The 17060-nt window shown below is 45.7% G+C and overlaps 1 protein-coding gene across 3 annotated transcripts in view; it reads left to right on the top strand.

Annotated features, from left to right (window-relative positions):
- Nucleotides 1-17060, top strand: part of CCDC27 (coiled-coil domain containing 27) — a 290662-nt gene that overhangs the window by 38138 nt on the left and 235464 nt on the right. Inside the window, exon 1 of one of the 3 annotated variants that reach the window (XM_086921744.1) lies at nucleotides 8290-8393. The exons of the other annotated variants lie outside the window; for them this stretch is intronic. The gene's annotated coding sequence lies outside the window, so the exon portion shown is untranslated. Of the gene's footprint in view, nucleotides 1-8289; nucleotides 8394-17060 lie in introns of those variants that run through there. 3 annotated transcript variants of the gene reach the window in all.

The raw sequence follows: 17060 nt of genomic DNA, 5'->3' as shown, positions 1-17060 counted from the left end.
TTGGGTAGGACCATGATGGCCCCCTCTAAAACATTAGAGGGGATCGATCCCGGCCCCCTAAAGGAGGAAAAGAGTTAAATAATTGTGTGGGGATCGGAGCTAGGAACTCGCAGAATGTCTTGTAGGAAAGCTGCAGAGAATCCGTTCCGGTCCGGCGACTTGAGAGGTTTAAGGCGTGATATCGCTGTGATCACCTCTAAAATCCATATAGGAGCATCAAGGGAGTGAGCTTGGTCAGAAATTATCTTGAACAGGTGAGTTCCTTCGAAGTATGATGACATGTGGTGTTCAGCTAGGGCCTACCCCTTATATAGTTCTGCATAAAAGTCCCAATATGTTTGTGCTATGTCTTCTCATATATCACTATCAAAGGAGAGCGAGAGGACTAGGTAGCTAGTCCGTATCCCCGGGGTTTTATATGTGAGATCAAAAATGTTAAAGCTATGCAGGGATCCCAGTACCCGAGGGTAAATTATATTTTAATAACTGGGTCACCTTAGCGAGTGCTACACATTTTTCAAAATTACACAATCACTTAAAATTAAGTACTTGGCACCTACACACTTTGGTCTTGAGGAAAGCCAGTTTTAATTATAAAGGCCTGGCTGAAACATGTAGACCACACCTAGATGTAGGAGACCCTAATTAACACTCCTATAACATCCAACAGCCTTTTTTTAATGCTAACAGTAACCCAGTTATTAAAATATAATGTACCCTCGGGTACTGGGATCCCTGTATAGCTTTTAAATTGTCACTACACTGCACACTAAGAAACATACCTGCTCCGCTGTATTCAGGCGTCGAAGCACATCCGGTGTCACTGGGTGGGCCCGATGATGAAGCATGCCACCAACCAGGTTGGTGGGTGAGGGCTTCATGAACAACCAAAAGGGTTTGTACCCTGTCTTACAGTCTTGAGTCTATGTAAACTCACAAATAGGCTAGTCCTTTTTGATCTCACATGTGCTATGTCTTCATCATTTGTGAGTTCCTCCCCACCGCACCACCTGAGAGAATGGATCTTTGTTGTCATTATGCTCCAAGATTACCTGCCAGCAGGTGCCCGACTTTTCCCCTCCTATGTAGTAGTAATGTTTTAAGTGTAACGCAGCATATTCACTCTATCTAGATCTAGTCCTGCTAATTGCGCTCTAGCTGCTTTCAACTGGCGGCAGACTCTAGGCACCCCAGTACGACTATGCACCCTCTCAAGTTCTTTAAATTGTGCAGTCAGTTGCTCCCTCTTTTCTTTACGCGCTTTATTATCTGCTGCACATAGAGCTATGAGCTCGCCCCTCACCACCCCCTTCAAAGCCTCCCATAAGGTAGAAATGGAGATATATGGGGAATAATTTATCTCCAAATAATCCTGAATACATTTGGTGAGCTGTTGTGCCACTGTATGTTTGTGGAGCATTGTTTCTCTCAAACGTCAGTTCCCAACGTGTTTCTGTTGTAGTGGCAGCTGTAAGGTGATAGTCACTGCGTCCTGATCAGATAGCACGGATGATTCTATGTCCACTCCTCCTACCACCCTGATAATTTATTTCGTGCCTAATAAATAATCGAGGCATGTATAGGTTCCATGAGCGTGAGAAAAGAATGAATATTGCGACAACTGGGGGTGCGCCGCTCGCCACAGGTCCATTAGCCCCATGGTCTGTAGCCATTTACCCCTTCCTGTGACAACTCTCCAGTCTGGGTGAAACGACTGCCCGATCTATCTTTAGCCGCATCAATGACTATATTGAAGTGACCACCCACCAATGTCATCCGTGTTTGTGTACTCATGGCGTCTGATATTGCTGCCTTCAGAAAGCGCTCCTGTCCCAAATTAGGTGCGTAAAGCGACCCTACCACCATAGAATGACCCCCTACATAAAATGTGTAAACTAATAGTCTCCCTTTTATTTCCGCTATGTTGTCTCTCACCTGCCCTCTAAAGCGCATAGCAATCAGGATAGCAACTGCCACCTTCTTATCTGGGGTAGAAGAGAAGAATTTTTGGGGGAAGGCTCGCGACCGTAGGGAGTGCAGATCTTTAGATAAATAGATGGGTCTCCTGGAGAAGGCAGATATCTGCTTCAGAATGTTCTAAATATAAAAGGATGGCCTGCCTCTTAATGGGGTTAAGGCCTTTCATGTTAAGAGTAAGGACCTTCAACATGTAGTTTGACATGTTAAGAGGGATTATGTGTGGCTAAGCTAAGCTATCGATGAACCGCTATTTCTTCTTTCCTCCACCATTTCTGGAGTTCCACACTTCCCCTTTTTTGAACGTGTGTTACCTATGTTGCCCCTTTTCTGTGAATACTAGTTCCCAACCAAGACCTCCCTAACCCCAACTGGAAAAAAGAAACAACCGCCATTTAGTCCAGGACCGGCAGGTTGAGTCCATGTGTCTCTAGATAACAAATTAGTTGGGTAAACGCCCTCCTCGCTCCCAGGAGCCTCTTCCGTCGCCCGCCAAGTCCAGCTCTGTCCACTTATCTGTTCCCTGAAATTTCAAATACCATCTTTGGAGAGTTTCTCGTTAGACAATTGTTGTGACCGTATTTTTGGCTCTATTTCTGAGTGATGGTGACTTTAAGCTTGCTACCATCCTGGATCGTTATTCTTGGCTTGTGTTGGTCCCTTTCAGGCCGTTTTCAGAACCTAGAAGCATAAACTAGAGGATAGCTGCTTTATATGATGATAGATCCCTTATTCTTGACTCTAATCCATCTATTGCCTATTGGCTTTGACATAATTATGTGTCCTTCCATCATCCTACCTATAGTAGAGGGTGGATCCTGTAGTCCTGACTTTATATTACATATTTGTATGGTTTGTGTATGTACTCTGACAGAGCTAAGTGTTATTTCATCCTTCTCAGGCCTACAAGGCCCAGAACTAGAGAGACTCCATTTTGCTTTCTGTCCCTGCAGACTGAGATGCTTGCAGGGTAAAGGTGATGTTTTAGTTATGAGGTGTTGTTCGCCCTTTGCGAACTGGAGAGAACCGGCCAGAGCTGAATCTAATCAGGAAGTGTCTCTGGGCTCAAGTCTCTAGACGAAACAAGCAGCTGGTCACTGTGAGAGCGTCTGGAGCAAGGAGCCTGGTACATGGAATCGGTGGGAGGAGGCTGCTGGCTGGAACTTTCCATGAGGAGAGAGCATTCCATATTAGTGAAGTGCAGAGGCGGAGTTAGTGAGTTGGAGCAGAGGAGAGAAGAAGAGACAGTCGATGCTTGGAACAGAGAGAAGTCAGTTTGTCAGTTGGTCAGTTTGTGAGTGAGTCAGTTGGAGCAGAGGAGAGAAGAAGACAGTCGATGCTTGGAACAGAGAGAAGACAGAGAGACAGTCAGTGAGTTGGAACCAGAGAGAGAAGTCAGAAGCAGTTGTGAGCAGATGGTGTTTTGAACAGAGAGAAGTGAGATAATGTTTGGAACTGAAGGAAGCAGTTACTTATCAGAAGGAGTTGTGATCAGCTGGAGTCTGAAGTGATGCCTTTTGGAAGAGACTGAAGTTACATCGTGGATTAGTCTGTGGGAGCAGCTGGAGTGAATTGGACATTGGAGCTGAGATAATCAGATAGAGTGAAGAAGCTAGTGGAGCGAACGGTTATCAGAGCGGCAGAAACTATTAGGCTGAAGCTGGAAGGTGGAGAGAGTTTGTGGGGGAGAGGAATCCAGTGCAGAGTGATCAGCGCAGATGCGTGACCAAGAGTGCAGGGGAGGATCTGAGACGAGCTAAGGCACAGACGAGAGAGGAACCCAGATGACCGCTAGAGCAAGACTTCATACTAATAAGGTGATACCTTTCCTGTAATATAGTTTGCTTTACATTTAAACACTAACCTTGTCCCTATTGTGTTGCTAATCCTTTTTCTTTCAGCGGTGTACAGTCTATTTACAGTCCCTGTTAGTTACATGTGGATGTGGTATAGTAATAAAGCTTTACAGAGACCCCGCAGATCTGTGTATGTGTCTATTCCCATTTTCCTTTGCAGGCTATATGTTATAGAATAGTGTTATATTGTTAATGTTATTGTAATAAAGGAACCCCAGTTCTTAGTGAACCAGCGTATGCCTTGTTCTTATACAGTAAAGGTAACCTTTTCTTCTAGTCAGGTGTCATTGCACGAACGGAAGCGACCCCCGATCAGGTAAGTGGTACCTGAATAATTAGGGAGAGAGGAGCCCTTGAACTAGAGAATAAGTTGTACACCGTGTAATTCGGCCATTCCATAATATTATTGTACCTCTAGTGAATAGTGAGAGAAACTTCCTAACATAGAGAGAGAGAGCTGAAGGTATTCATAGGAAAGTGATCGTCGTTGTGTAGCGGCGTTAGTGAGAGCACTGATTGTGGTCAGTGTGTATACCCACAAGATTGTGGCTTGAGAGAGCACCAGGGGGGAAACTGGTGTGTAATGAGATCGCCTCTAGGGAAAGTGGCATTAGTGAGAGCACTGTTTGTGGTCAGTGTGTATACCCACAGGATTGTGGCTTGTGTATGTATGAAATAGTGAGAGCACCAGGGGGGACACTGGTGTTTATACCCACAAGATTGTGGCTTGTTTAATGAGAGCACTGGTTGCGGTCAGTGTGTAATGGTAAGTAATCAGAACTGCCCCAGGGTAGATTAGTCTGGGCCCATGTGGTCGCGAGACTATGAGGTATGAGTGTGGTGTAGGGCATGGACGTCCTTAGTAATCATTGAGTATTCCTAGTAATCCCTATAGATTTAGTGGTGTTTCTGATTATATGAGCTTGTATATTGCTAATTCCCCATCCTCAGGTACGTACCAAGGGGCCTGGATAGATGGGTCCTGAGGAGGGAGGTGGTTGCGTTTCGGCTGGGTTGGTGGTGTCTTGGTGAGCTGATCCTATCTGGTTCGAAAATCCGGTCGTTACAACAATGTCTCTAAAATTGCTTGTCTCTCCTGCGCTATCGTCGCGGTCTGGTTTTGCCTTATGCTTAATGGGTCGCCCCCTCGGACCACCGCCATCAATCTCAAGGTACTGTGACACCACTCCTCTTCGGTTACTCTTGTTGAAAGTGTTTGGTGCCAAGGATAAGGCACATTTCCTGTAACGATCTAAGTTGATGCAGCTTGCACTCCCATCTGAAGATCCTTCAAAATGGGTGCCCCATGAGTATATGGTCCCAAAGTTACGCAAGTGCGTCTTAGCCGGCCAGAAATCTCTTCATTTCTGTAAAGTTATCATGGCCAGGTCTCGGTAAAGAGCAATGGAGTGACCCTGGTAGTTCAGAGGCTGTTTATCCCTAGCTTTTTTTTAAATGTGTTCTTTAAACCGAAAATCTGGGAGATAAGCCAAAATGTCCGATGGGGGAGCAGGCGATCTTCTTTGCAGGCTCACCCTATGTGCACGGTCTATTTTGATTTCAAAATCTAGAGGGGTCTCCAATATATTTCTGAAGAGGTTTTGTAGATACAGTGAGATGTCTGAGCGTTCTTCCTTGGGTGGAACTCCTTTAATACAAGTGCTATTTCTTCAAGAACAGTTTTCCAAATCCTCAGCATGTGCCTGGATGTCAATCTGCTGGTTGAACGAACTCCTGTTGTAGCTGTTCCATTTCCTCATCGCGGACCATCTCGATGTCCTTAATACTTGCCACTTGTTCCCCCACTGCCTCGACATCTTGTCGGATCTCTTTCAGCTCTGAGTCCGCAAATCCTCTCGTAGCATATTGAACAATGTTTCCAAGAAAGAGCACAGTACCGGCTCTTCAGCAGTATCTGATTCCTGCCCCATTTGCGAGGCCGGTGATACCCGCCCCTCTTCTCCACTTGCCGCCCGGAGCTTGGTGAGCATGTCCTGTAAATTCCTGTCTTTCTTACCCCTCAATGAAGACATGACTAAACCAAGTCTGTGGAGCCGCCGTAAGAATGTCCGAGACCCTCCTAGTTAGGGTTACAATTCTGGACTGTCTGATGTCTCTTGTCGGTACTCTATAAAGATCCTGTGGAGTGGGATCCTGCAGTTTAGCTGATAGGTAGGAGCAGAGTTCTGAGGCATTGACTGCGATTTTTGACCCCTTCCTTTCTCTTCTGAATGTATCTCACCCGTTGAGCTTCCCAGTGCAAGTGCCCTGCTCCTGCGTGTCCCCAGGCCCCTTATCTTTGTGCAGGGGTGGCTCTAGGCTCATGGTGGCCCTGGGCAGGGAGCGTAGGTAGGGGGCCCCGGAAGAGGGGGTCTGGGCGGGGCGGAGGCCAGTGAAGAGGGGGGAGTCAGGGTGTTTGGAAGTGGATCAGAGCCACCAGAGGCCGCCAAATCCCTGCCAGGGGCCACCACGCAAATATGTATCCATCCTCAGAGGATTATTATATTAAGGATATATATTGACGTGGTGGCCCCTGGGGTTTGGTGGCCCTGTGCAGGTGCACAGCTTGCACATGCCTAAGGCCGCCCCTGCTTTGTGCTCTGGTGCTGCCTCCCTAAGCTCTCCTTAAGTTGTTTGGCGATCAGTGGTTGAATTCTGGGATATGATGTGGGGGAGGCCCTCTCGACCCTATTTTGTTCTACTTGCTCCTCTCAGGGGCTGGGCAGCGCTCCGTTAAACCTGTCTCGCAGGCCCACAGGTTCCTTGTATGACCTCTCCTTACCTCAGAGACCAGACTCTGCCTCTCTTGCTTACTTGTCAGGAGGATTGAGCCCCCCCTCTCTGGTCTTGGTGGGTCTCGAGGTCCCACCTCTCTGTATTTCTCATGTGGGCTGCCCGGCGTGGCTGGAGAGCTGCACGGGACTGGGAACATATTCATGAGAGTTAGCTTTGATCTGAGGTACCTTGAGTGCAAATGCTGTCTTGTGTTCTGGTAGGTGTGCAAGTGCTGCAGGCAACCTTTGGCGGTAAATGTCCACATGACTCTTGGTAGGCTGTAGTTAGGATTCTATGTTGCTAATTAGTTATATAAACCAGCCATTTTCTCTCTCTCTCTCCATTTGCTGAATTTGCTATTTTCTTTTTCAAATAGGACTTTCATGGTATCGAAGTGGACCAGCCTGTTGTGAGATGTGGGCCCAATTCATAAAACCATGTACTGCTATAATGCTTAGTTTATGGTATAATTGACCCCATTTATGCCTGACATGACAGCTATATCCCCCAAAAAATGATACAAGCCGGGAGTAAATGGTTTTACTTACTACTGTGCAATTCTCCACTACGAGTGCATACAACTATGCAATAGAAAGCACCAGGCAAGTGAGTAGTGTGCAGATCAAGGCATGGATTGCCTTTAAAGTCCCCCGCCCCCCAGCCCTCAACAAAAAAAACAACTACTGTTGTAATAGCGGGTTGGCTTGCTTGCTATGCACCATAAAGGGAGGGGGGGAGAGGGGGGTCTAACAAAATTTGCAAGGCCTGCTTTGGGTTCTGAATCCCGCCCTGCAGTCTTTGGCAGCGCTGTCAGGGGTAAACGGTGGTGCTAGGTGGCCTCCTGGAAAGGCTTCTGACACTTCCTGAACGCTAAGAGCACAACAACCTACCAATCACGCCCCCCCCCCCCCCCCCCCCCCACGCTGTAGTGGGCTACTGGTCCGATGACGCACCCTCCATTGAAGTACGAAGTGCTACATACATGCGATAATGCAAACTAAACACTGATGTCATATACTTAGCCACTCAGAAGAGCGGGCCCGCGGCAAGTACTGACAGCCTTTCACCGCGTTTACTTATGGATTTAACGTCGCGCTGTGGCGCGCGATCACTCCTGGTTGCTTGGCGACCTCGGCAAGGTGTGACGTGCCATGGAAGTGTAGAGAAGGTTCCAGTCAGACTAAAGAACTATCTGCAATGCCACAACAACGCGTGTTCGTATATATTGTTTACTCGCTCAGCCGAGCACATAAATACAAACCTATATTACCCGAGGACCCGACTCATTCAGTATAAGTTATAGAAAAGAACAGTAGCGCAGGGTAGCGCAGGGTACCTGACTTTTAGGGTCAGGACCAGTTGTGGATGTGGAATCTCCAGATTTCCCGAAGGCCGGTCAGCCTCTGGCAGAGATTGCGCCACAGCCACAGGTTGTACCAGAAAAAATTGTGCACAAAATAAAGGTTGGAAGTGAGAAGGTAAATGACTTACTTCTTCGAAACGTGAAACTCCTGCTGCTCGTGTTACAGTTCTTGGAAGGCTCGCAGAGTGCGCGTGTAAATTGACCTCAGCTGAAACAAAAGAAAACCTCACAAAATAACCCCTTGTTCGGAGGCCGTCCGGGCCGGCTTCACAGGCCTGCGCGCTTCCTAGTTACCATGGAGATTCGGACTTACGCCGGACAGCCCTGCAGAAAGAACGACCTCGCGCCAAAAGAGAGAAGTTTATTGCTTTAGTTCGCGTTGCTGCTCGAATACTCTTGGAACGGACACTCGTGGCGATAAGGTAAGGCTGTCACTGCTCTGCTGACTCTCCCTTTTATAAGGTAAGACTAACACTGCTCTGCTGTCCCGGCTGCCAGGGAGGAAGCGTCACTGCGATCGTTTTACCTCAGGCCTGATGAGCATTTAAATGACCCGGAGCTCCCCGTCTCTGCGGCGGGCCCAAGCTCCCCGTGGAAGTTAATTCCCACCCCCCTGCTCTGGCCACCGTCAAGTGGTTAACTTTTGTACCACTTAGGTGCTATAAAATTGCCTGTATCACAAAGTACTACATATGAACATCCCTATATGTTTTGCCCAAAACCTGAACCTAGCGCAAGAAGGATTCTCAAAACCAAAACAATAATATGCCTTCAAATTCTCTCTTCAGGGAGAAAGCCACCCCAGCCATCTCTCAGGGTTAATGCCCAAAGTTTGGAATACCCGAAACCCTCCTTATCTGGGAATGCTCTAAGATTTGGTATGCTCTAACCGCCCCTTCTCAGTGAATGTTTAAGATTTGAAATACCTTCCATCCTGTATCAATCGGGCACCATTGTTTACATTATCCAAAAAGCGCAGAAAAGATCATCTATTGATAGTCCTACGCCCTGCAGTTGATCATTAGTCTTCCAAAGGCAATGCTACAGATTTTCCACCTTTGAGCTCTAACCCTATCAATACGTACTCTCTATCTGTCCTGTTACATCATGCTACATATACATTGTCGCTCTGCACTGTACTTGTTTTGTCATTTCGTCCTCTTTATTTTGCAATTTGATCTTCCTTTTGGTTTACTGATATCTGTACAAACATATAATACAATCTGTCTACCCTTCCTGTTTGTCTGGTTTCCACCATATTGAAAAGTAACTACCTAAACATCTTCTGTTTCTATTTGATGTTTTTTTCCAGAGCATAGGTCTTATGTAAGCTTCTACAGACACTCTTTATTTCACGAAAAACACAAGGTTCTTAGTCCCTCATTGTTGGAAAGTGGATTATTATATTACTGGGGCAAATGTATATCTGCCACTGGCAATAAGGCCACTAACACAGTATAGGGCTCAGCATAGGTCTTAGTAAATGATTCCTATGCTCAACCCTTGTTAACTTGGCTGCGAGCAGGCAGCCTTAACTATAAAAGTCAGGAATGTAAAGCATTTAAAAACACCATTTCAGTATATAGTTCAGACACAATGCACAATAAAATCCAACACCAATTCAATTCATAAAAATAGGAAATATTTTTATCTTTAAAATGACACCAAAACGACAAAAATCCAATGTAGGGAACCGGAGATATGAATTTAAAACAATTTAGCATTACATAAATTGGCAGGGTATGCTCAGACGTGAGTCCCTTGCTCACGTTGCCACTGGATTCAAGCAAGCCTGGCTGAAGACGGCTGGAATGCCAGTAACCGGTACTAGGAAGCTTGAATCAGGTCCAGGGAAGGCATGGCTTGGCAGTTCGGGCTGGACTGTTCCCATGAGGCACAGGGTCAGTCTGATTTGCATATGGTCATGTCTGAACTGGGGTGGCAGAGTGGGCTAAAGAACGGAGATGGATTAAACTCAGATCTGTTGACTGGGTGTGAGTGTTTGATTGGTTCAGATGCTCCGTCCATCACCACCCCCTTTTGTACCGCTTTGTTCGTCATAAGTTGGCAGGGTATGCTCAGACCTGAGTCCCTTGCTCACTTTGCGACTGGATTCAAGCAAGCCTGGCTGAAGATGGCTGTAATGCCAGAAACCGCTTCTAGGAAGCTTGAATCCGGTCCAGGGAAGGTTCAACAGGTACTGGGCACATGTATAATTAACAATTCTGATAGTACAGTAGTTGGAGACAAATGCGATTGACACAGGTAGTCTGGTAAAGCCAGTATGTGATGCTTTATGTAGTTCTTTTTTCAGATTTTACAAATGCCATCCGACACGTGTTTCATCAACAGGGCAAAACCTGTGACTCATCAGGGCTGTGAGCGGTGCGATGTGTAATCGGGAACCGGTGATGGTACGAATCAATGGAGGGATAAAATATAAGTCAAAGGTATGGAGACTGCGGAGCTGTGAAGCGGGATGGGTCCAAGAGAGTCTCTTGGACCCATCCCGCTTCACAGCTCCGCAGTAACCCATCATCCTAGGTTACCTCCTGTCAGTCGTATGACCTGTCAGTCGTACTCGACTGCCTTGCGTGCTTGATTACTTTATCACAATGCAGGAGTGAAATGTGCAATTTCACTTAACCCAGGGCATATAAAACTCATTTTATAAGGGTACGTCTTATAAACACCTGTCCCCTAGCCCCCGGACACCTTGGGCAGACCCTGTGGGTTCCTAATATGCCCAAACATTGCAGGAATTCCAAATTTAAGTGCCCCAAACATCAAAGTCGAATTTGGGCACAATTTACTTTTTAAAAGCAGTCCTGCAACACAGGGCTACTTTTAAACTGACCTCAGGCTCAGCAGTGGACACATGCAAGTGCAGAAAGGGCTGCTGGCCTCTAAACTGCAATGCCCTATTATGTGCTAGGGACTTACAGGTAGTTTCAATCCTCCTGCCCAATTATGTACTAGGGCCTTATCGGGTAGGTCATGCCAATCACAGTGGTACCCCAACCGATAGTGCACTCTAGTGTATGTAGGTGTTTTCACTGTAGTCTAAGTGCCTTTCAGCATAGCACTAGCCCTGGGCCTGTTTAGGCAGAGCCCAGGGTCAGACGAAGTCAGCTCCACCAGTACCACTCAGCAAAAAGTTGGGGGGTGCCCAGGGCACAGGATGACTTTGTGGCAATCATGCTAATAAGCCCTTTTACATGTGTCATGGTCTTCAAACACTGTACTCCATGTAAATTTTATTTAGTGCATATACGACTTCGGAAGATAAAAAGTTATTCAGTTATGTTATCTTATTGTCCACTTTTGGGTGATCCTGGTGGGCCAGTACAACTCCCTATATCCTTCCCTTTCCGAGTTTAACAATCAATGCAACAATTATGCCTCAGGACCTATTGTGAAAAAGTAAAAAGTGAACCCAATTGCAGTAGTAACAAATAGGTTTAATTGGATTGCACCAGGCCAATCACATCAATGGGTCTCCGTGCCTCTGCACCTCCTGCACGGTTGACAACTACGTCCCTGGCTTCAATCCAACTCCAAGCCGTCTGGGGGTGTTAATTGTAGAAGCGTGACCCACTAATAGCTTTCAAGGCTTCAGTAAGCGACCAATAGCTTTGGAATTCTGCTCAATCTCTAATTGACCATTCAAATGTACTGACCTGTTGAAATATTACATAGCAAGATATTGATAGCTGGCAATGATGGCAAAATCAAAATCAATTAATAAATGACGTTTGTTTCCATGCTTTTGATAATATGTTAGTGGACGGATCCGTATTTGCTCGATCCTAATGATGCAAGTAACTCTCCACAATTGAACCCTTTATCCATGCTTTAATGTGTAACCCCTTTAAAAAACAGTGGGATTTAGAGGGGACTCCCCATAACTTATTGAGGGTACATATATCCAGATCAAAGTACTGTAATCAACCAGTGCGGTGTAAGTATTTTTAGTGTCCTCGTAGATGTGGCTTTTACCATTGCATAAGCTAGCAACAAAGCCGTATTTGATGCTTTCACAATCTGGCATCCCTTAGCTATTTGTACCCTTGTTGGTGCCTTGTTATAGTATACTGTGAACTGGCCCTTCAATCTGCCCCCCCAGGTGACCCCACTAGCCTTTTCCCAAGGAATCTGGTGATCTGCTATGGCTTTCTGAGGGTCAGGAATATATCTTTATTCTCCCAGATTGATAATCCAGTGCTCCACCTTACCAAAGCTCTTGCTTCCTTGCTAAGTTTGCTGCTAAAACGGTAACCAATGTTTTTGTTGATGCTTTAAATAGGAAATTGAAGAGTCCCCCGACGGGAACGGGACTATTTGAGTCTCGTTCATGAACGTAGTCCCCACCTAATCAATATGACCTACAGGGCAATTAGACTGGACTGATTGTCTCTCCGTGCCAATTCTGGACTTACCTTCGACCTGCTGGTCCTCTTTCTCGATCATGGAATACTAGTTCCTCAAAGCCTATCAGCTGAATGGTCTCATAGTCTGCAGCCAGCTAGTCTACCCTGAAACAAAGCAAAAATGTCCCACTCTATATTATTCTGAAACTAGCTAAGACAAACAACTGCATTTTGAAAAATGTTTCTAGGTGGCATTGTTGTTTCCATGAAAAATATTGCTCTGGTATAGTTTTACCACGCACCTCTAAAATCTGCTTGTATATCTAGAAGCTTTTCCACCTCCATAAACTCCATTAAGTAAATCTCATTCCCTAGGAACAGCAGGTGACTCAATCCCACAGTCCGTAATTCTCTTTCTCTGTGTACCATGAACCTTTCCCTATCTAAAAAGGTATATCCCTCTCAATCTTGCATTCTTCAGTGCCCGGAGCAAAGAGTTATTGTTTTGCTGGACACTTCCTCCGCATTCCCACTTTTTCCAATCTGTGGCAGGTGGATGCAGAAACTGTAAGATTGCCTGCAGCTTTGCATCTGCTTACCTTAGAAGAAGAAAAATGAAATCTCGCCCAGGCCTAGATGCAATACAGAATATCAAAATTGGAATTCAGTTTTCCTCACTTAGTCACACAAGCATGAAGAATCAGGTTACATTTTGCCAATCTAACTTTTAGTTACTAAAGTAACTTTTAGTATAGATTTAACAGAAGTGCCAGCTAAACCTTTATGCACTGGTCGTTGACTTTTGATGTCAGATACAGGTAGTGGGTGAAGCAGCATAAATTTTTTGAAGCGCCTCCTAGATAATGCTCTTTCAACAATCAGCAGAGGGCTTACCTCAATATCCAATGATGCCACTATGATAAACCTTAGCAATCTTCCCTTAATGGGACTGAAGAGTCTGAAAGGTAGCCAGGTGAGGTCTAAGAAGTTTACAGTAAAGTATGAATGAAACATTGTGAAATAATAATGCATTTTTATTCATATCATTACTTCCACACCAATGGCTTATTCCTCGTGAATGTCCGAATGTAAAACAGTATTTGTCCTCTTTGTACTGAAGCACCCAAAAAGCATTTATAATATTACATACCTAATCGTTCAATCCAGTTTTCCAATATACAGAGCATTTCGAACTCCATCTTCATATTATTATTAAATAATTCTTTTTAAGCGCATGGCTACCCTCAGGCATCCCAGCGCTGTCATGCAATCGAGAGGACCTAGGAGATCTAGACAATGTTCTGGAATAGCCATGTCTTAAGTTGTTTCCTGAACGTTAGGTGGTTGGGGTTGGCTCTGAGTTTGATCGGGAGAGAGTTCCATAGTAAAGCTGCGTTATATGAGAACATACGTCCTTCTGCTCTTGCTCTCTTTGTTATAGGGACCATAGATTGGAACAGGCTGGCAGATCTAAGGTTATGTGAGGGGCGGTGAAAGGTAAGGAGGGAGTTGTTTATTTTAGGTCCTGTATTCCAGAGGGTTTTATGTGAGATGCATAAGGCTTTGAATTTGATGCGATCAGCAATGGGTAGCCAGTGTAATGCAATCAAAGCAGATTTCGCTGATTGTCTCCTGGGGATATTGTGGAGCAGTCTGGATGCTGCGTTTTGTACTATTTGTAATGTCCTGATCGTGGTTTTAGGAGTTCCCAGATAGAGTGAGTTACAGTAGTCTAACCGTGGGAGAATCAGAGATTGTACCATGGTTCTACATACCATGTCCGGGAGCAGTGGAAGGATCTTTCTTAGTTGTTTTAGGATTCCGAAGCAGGGGGCTACTGCTGTGACTGCTTGGTGGCCAAGTTTGAGTTCCTTGTCTCGCCATATTTCCAAGCTTTTGATCTTATCTTTGGGCTGGGGGTTTGTGCCTAGGGAGCTAGGCCAGTCTATCCTAGTATGTGACTCAGCCTTGTTTCCCATGATCATAAGCTCCGTCTTCTCTCCGTTGAGTTTCAGGAATGAATGTGCCATCCATGTGGCAACCTGTTCCAGACAGGATTTAAGTTCAATGGGGTTTTCCTTCGCGTTTTCCAGGGCTACCACCAGCTAGGTATCCTCAGCGTATGTGACTATGGTCACACCGTATGGCTGTACTATCTCTGCTAGGGGTTTAAGGTACACATTAAAAAGGGTGGGGCTAAGCGAGGAGCCCTGCGGGACTCCACACGTAAGAGGAATCTCTCTCTCTCTCGATTTGTGTCTGCCTTCGAACACTTGGAAGGTTCTGTTTGATAGGAATGACTTCAGCCACTCTAAGGCCCTCCCTTCGATTCCTATTTCTATGAGTCTGTCTAATAGAATCTTATGATTAACCGTATCAAATGCGGCTGCAAAATCTAATAGGATAATTGCCACTGTTCCTCCGTGATCCAGTACTTTTCTGGCCTCCTCCATTACCGTCAGGAGTGCTGTTTCAGTCCCATGTTTGGGGCGGAAACCTGCCTGAGTCCTGTGCAGGATGTCCTTTGATTCTAGATAGTTGGACAGCGTCGTGTTCACGTGTTTCTCTATTATCTTACTGACTAATGGTAAGAGTGATACTGGTCTGTAGTTCCCCCAGTTATCTGGATTAAGGCTTGGCTTTTTTATGAAAGCCCTTACCATCGCCTGTTTCCATCTTACCGGTACTGTTGCAGTGGTCAGGGATAGATTGATCATTTCTCGTAGGACCGGGAGGATTGTTTCCTTCACTCTTTATAACTGGTGTACAGGTGCTGGGTCGTTAGGCTATCCGGATTTAATTTTCCCGAAAATGTGGTTGAGGGTTGTCTGGTCCATGATCGGTACGTCTTACATCTCCCCTGTCCTTCCTCTTTCATTAGACGGGTTAGGTCCTTTGGGGATTTTGGGGGGACGGGTGTGTGCCTTCTCATGGCGGGGTAGGAACAAGTTATAAATATTGAGCAATTTATTGTTAAATAATTCTGCAATTTCCTCACATCTCTGTAGGGTTCCCTCTTTGGGGCCTTCCGGCTGTGGGCATGTGGACAATGTTTTAATTATTCTTGCCATTTCTCTTGGTGCATTGGTTGCTCCCGTAATCCTTTCCTCTAAATAAAGTGCTTGTGCCTTCCTTATTTCTGTTTGATATTTCTTTATCGCTTCTTTGTATTTTTGTTTTCTTTGTGTGCAGAAGTCCTTTCTCCAAGTCCTTTCAAGTTTTTGCAGTTTTGTTTGAGTTCCCTAATATTTGGGGTGTACCAAGGTGATTTTTTGTCAGTGGGCCTTTTTACCCTCCATTTATGCGGGATTGTTGCGTCTAGGGATGCAGTGATCCACTCATTGTATTTCTCATATGCAGCAGCGGGCTCTGTAGCACTACTTGGGTAGGTGTTGGCTAACTGCTCTTTCCATGTTTCAGGGATGATTTTGGCCCACAGCCTGTCCCATTCTTTCGGTGGTTGGGGATCTTGTTGTGGGTGCGTTGTTTTCCAGACTATGGGGATTAAAAAATGGTCTGACCAAGGGATGGGGATGGGGTCCCGCGTCTACAGCTGGCTCATGTTCGAAAATACTGGGTCTAGTAAGTGTCCTTTATTGTGAGTTGGGCTGGTCACTAGTTGACGCATTTGAAGTGCTAGGAGGTCTTGCGTTAAGTTGTATGCCTCTGCATTCTTTCTGTCTTCTAAGTATAAATTAAGGTCTCCTATGATGATAAAATGTGTAGCTAGGTTCGCCCTGGTGGCTGTTAGGTCTGTGAGTGATTCAATGAACCTACCGCAAGGTCCAGGGGGTCTATATATTTTAGTATCCCAGATATTGAGCAGGTGTGTGTGATGGATAGTGTAAAACCCATGCTCTCGCAATCTAGTGCAATGTCTGGATCAATACGGTCTTTTATGTGGTTTTTCAAAATAATGGCGATTCCTCCTCCCTTCCCTGTTTTCCTGTCGTTCCTTAGTATATGATATCCCGGTGGGAGTGTTTGTACCACATCTGGGTCTGATAGATTTTGTAGCCATTTTTCAGTCAGGAAGAGTGCTTCCGGCTCCTCTTCTGTAAGCAGAATGTTTATTTCGGATTGGTGTTTTGGTAATGATCTATAGTTTACTCGGAGTAGTTTATATTCTGATTCTTTGAGATTGTTTAGAGGGGTGGTCTCTATCTCTGTTAATAGGAAGTTACACTTAGGGCAGGGGTGGGCGCTGAATGCGGGGTCGATAGTGTGCCCATATTGATCTGTTTCCGGTTTCCTTAATGCCATAATTTGATGTCTTGGGTAGGCAATATGGGATCCATTTGGACCAGGGAGGCTGGGCCCGAGGCCCGGTTGGGCGCGGACGGGCGCAGACGGGCTTGCCTTCGGCGCTCCCGCTGCGCGCGTCCGCTGCGCGGGACGTTAGGCATCCGGTATTTACTCTTGCGGTCGACAGCTGCTCGCTGCTGATTGGTTGTGGCTGTTTGGAAGTCTTAGTCACTTCCGGTGACACACTCCGGTCCCTCCACACAAACCGAAGAATCGGCGGTGGACCGGGGACCTGGTGCTTACAGTTTGTGGCAGAAGCGGTGGGTAGCTGCTAGTATTTTTTAAACCCAAATCGTTAAAAAACACAATATTAAAAACACGTTATGCCAGTTTAAAAATAACAGTTTCGTACCAAATGGTTCAGAGACTTAGACGAGTTATTAAAAGCTAAAGCCCTTTCTCGGCGCTCCTTCA

The sequence above is a fragment of the Lissotriton vulgaris genome, chromosome 5, assembly GCF_964263255.1.
Source record: "Lissotriton vulgaris chromosome 5, aLisVul1.2, whole genome shotgun sequence".
Classification (NCBI taxonomy): domain Eukaryota; kingdom Metazoa; phylum Chordata; class Amphibia; order Caudata; family Salamandridae; genus Lissotriton; species Lissotriton vulgaris.
This window is presented reverse-complemented; position numbering and strand designations above follow the sequence as displayed.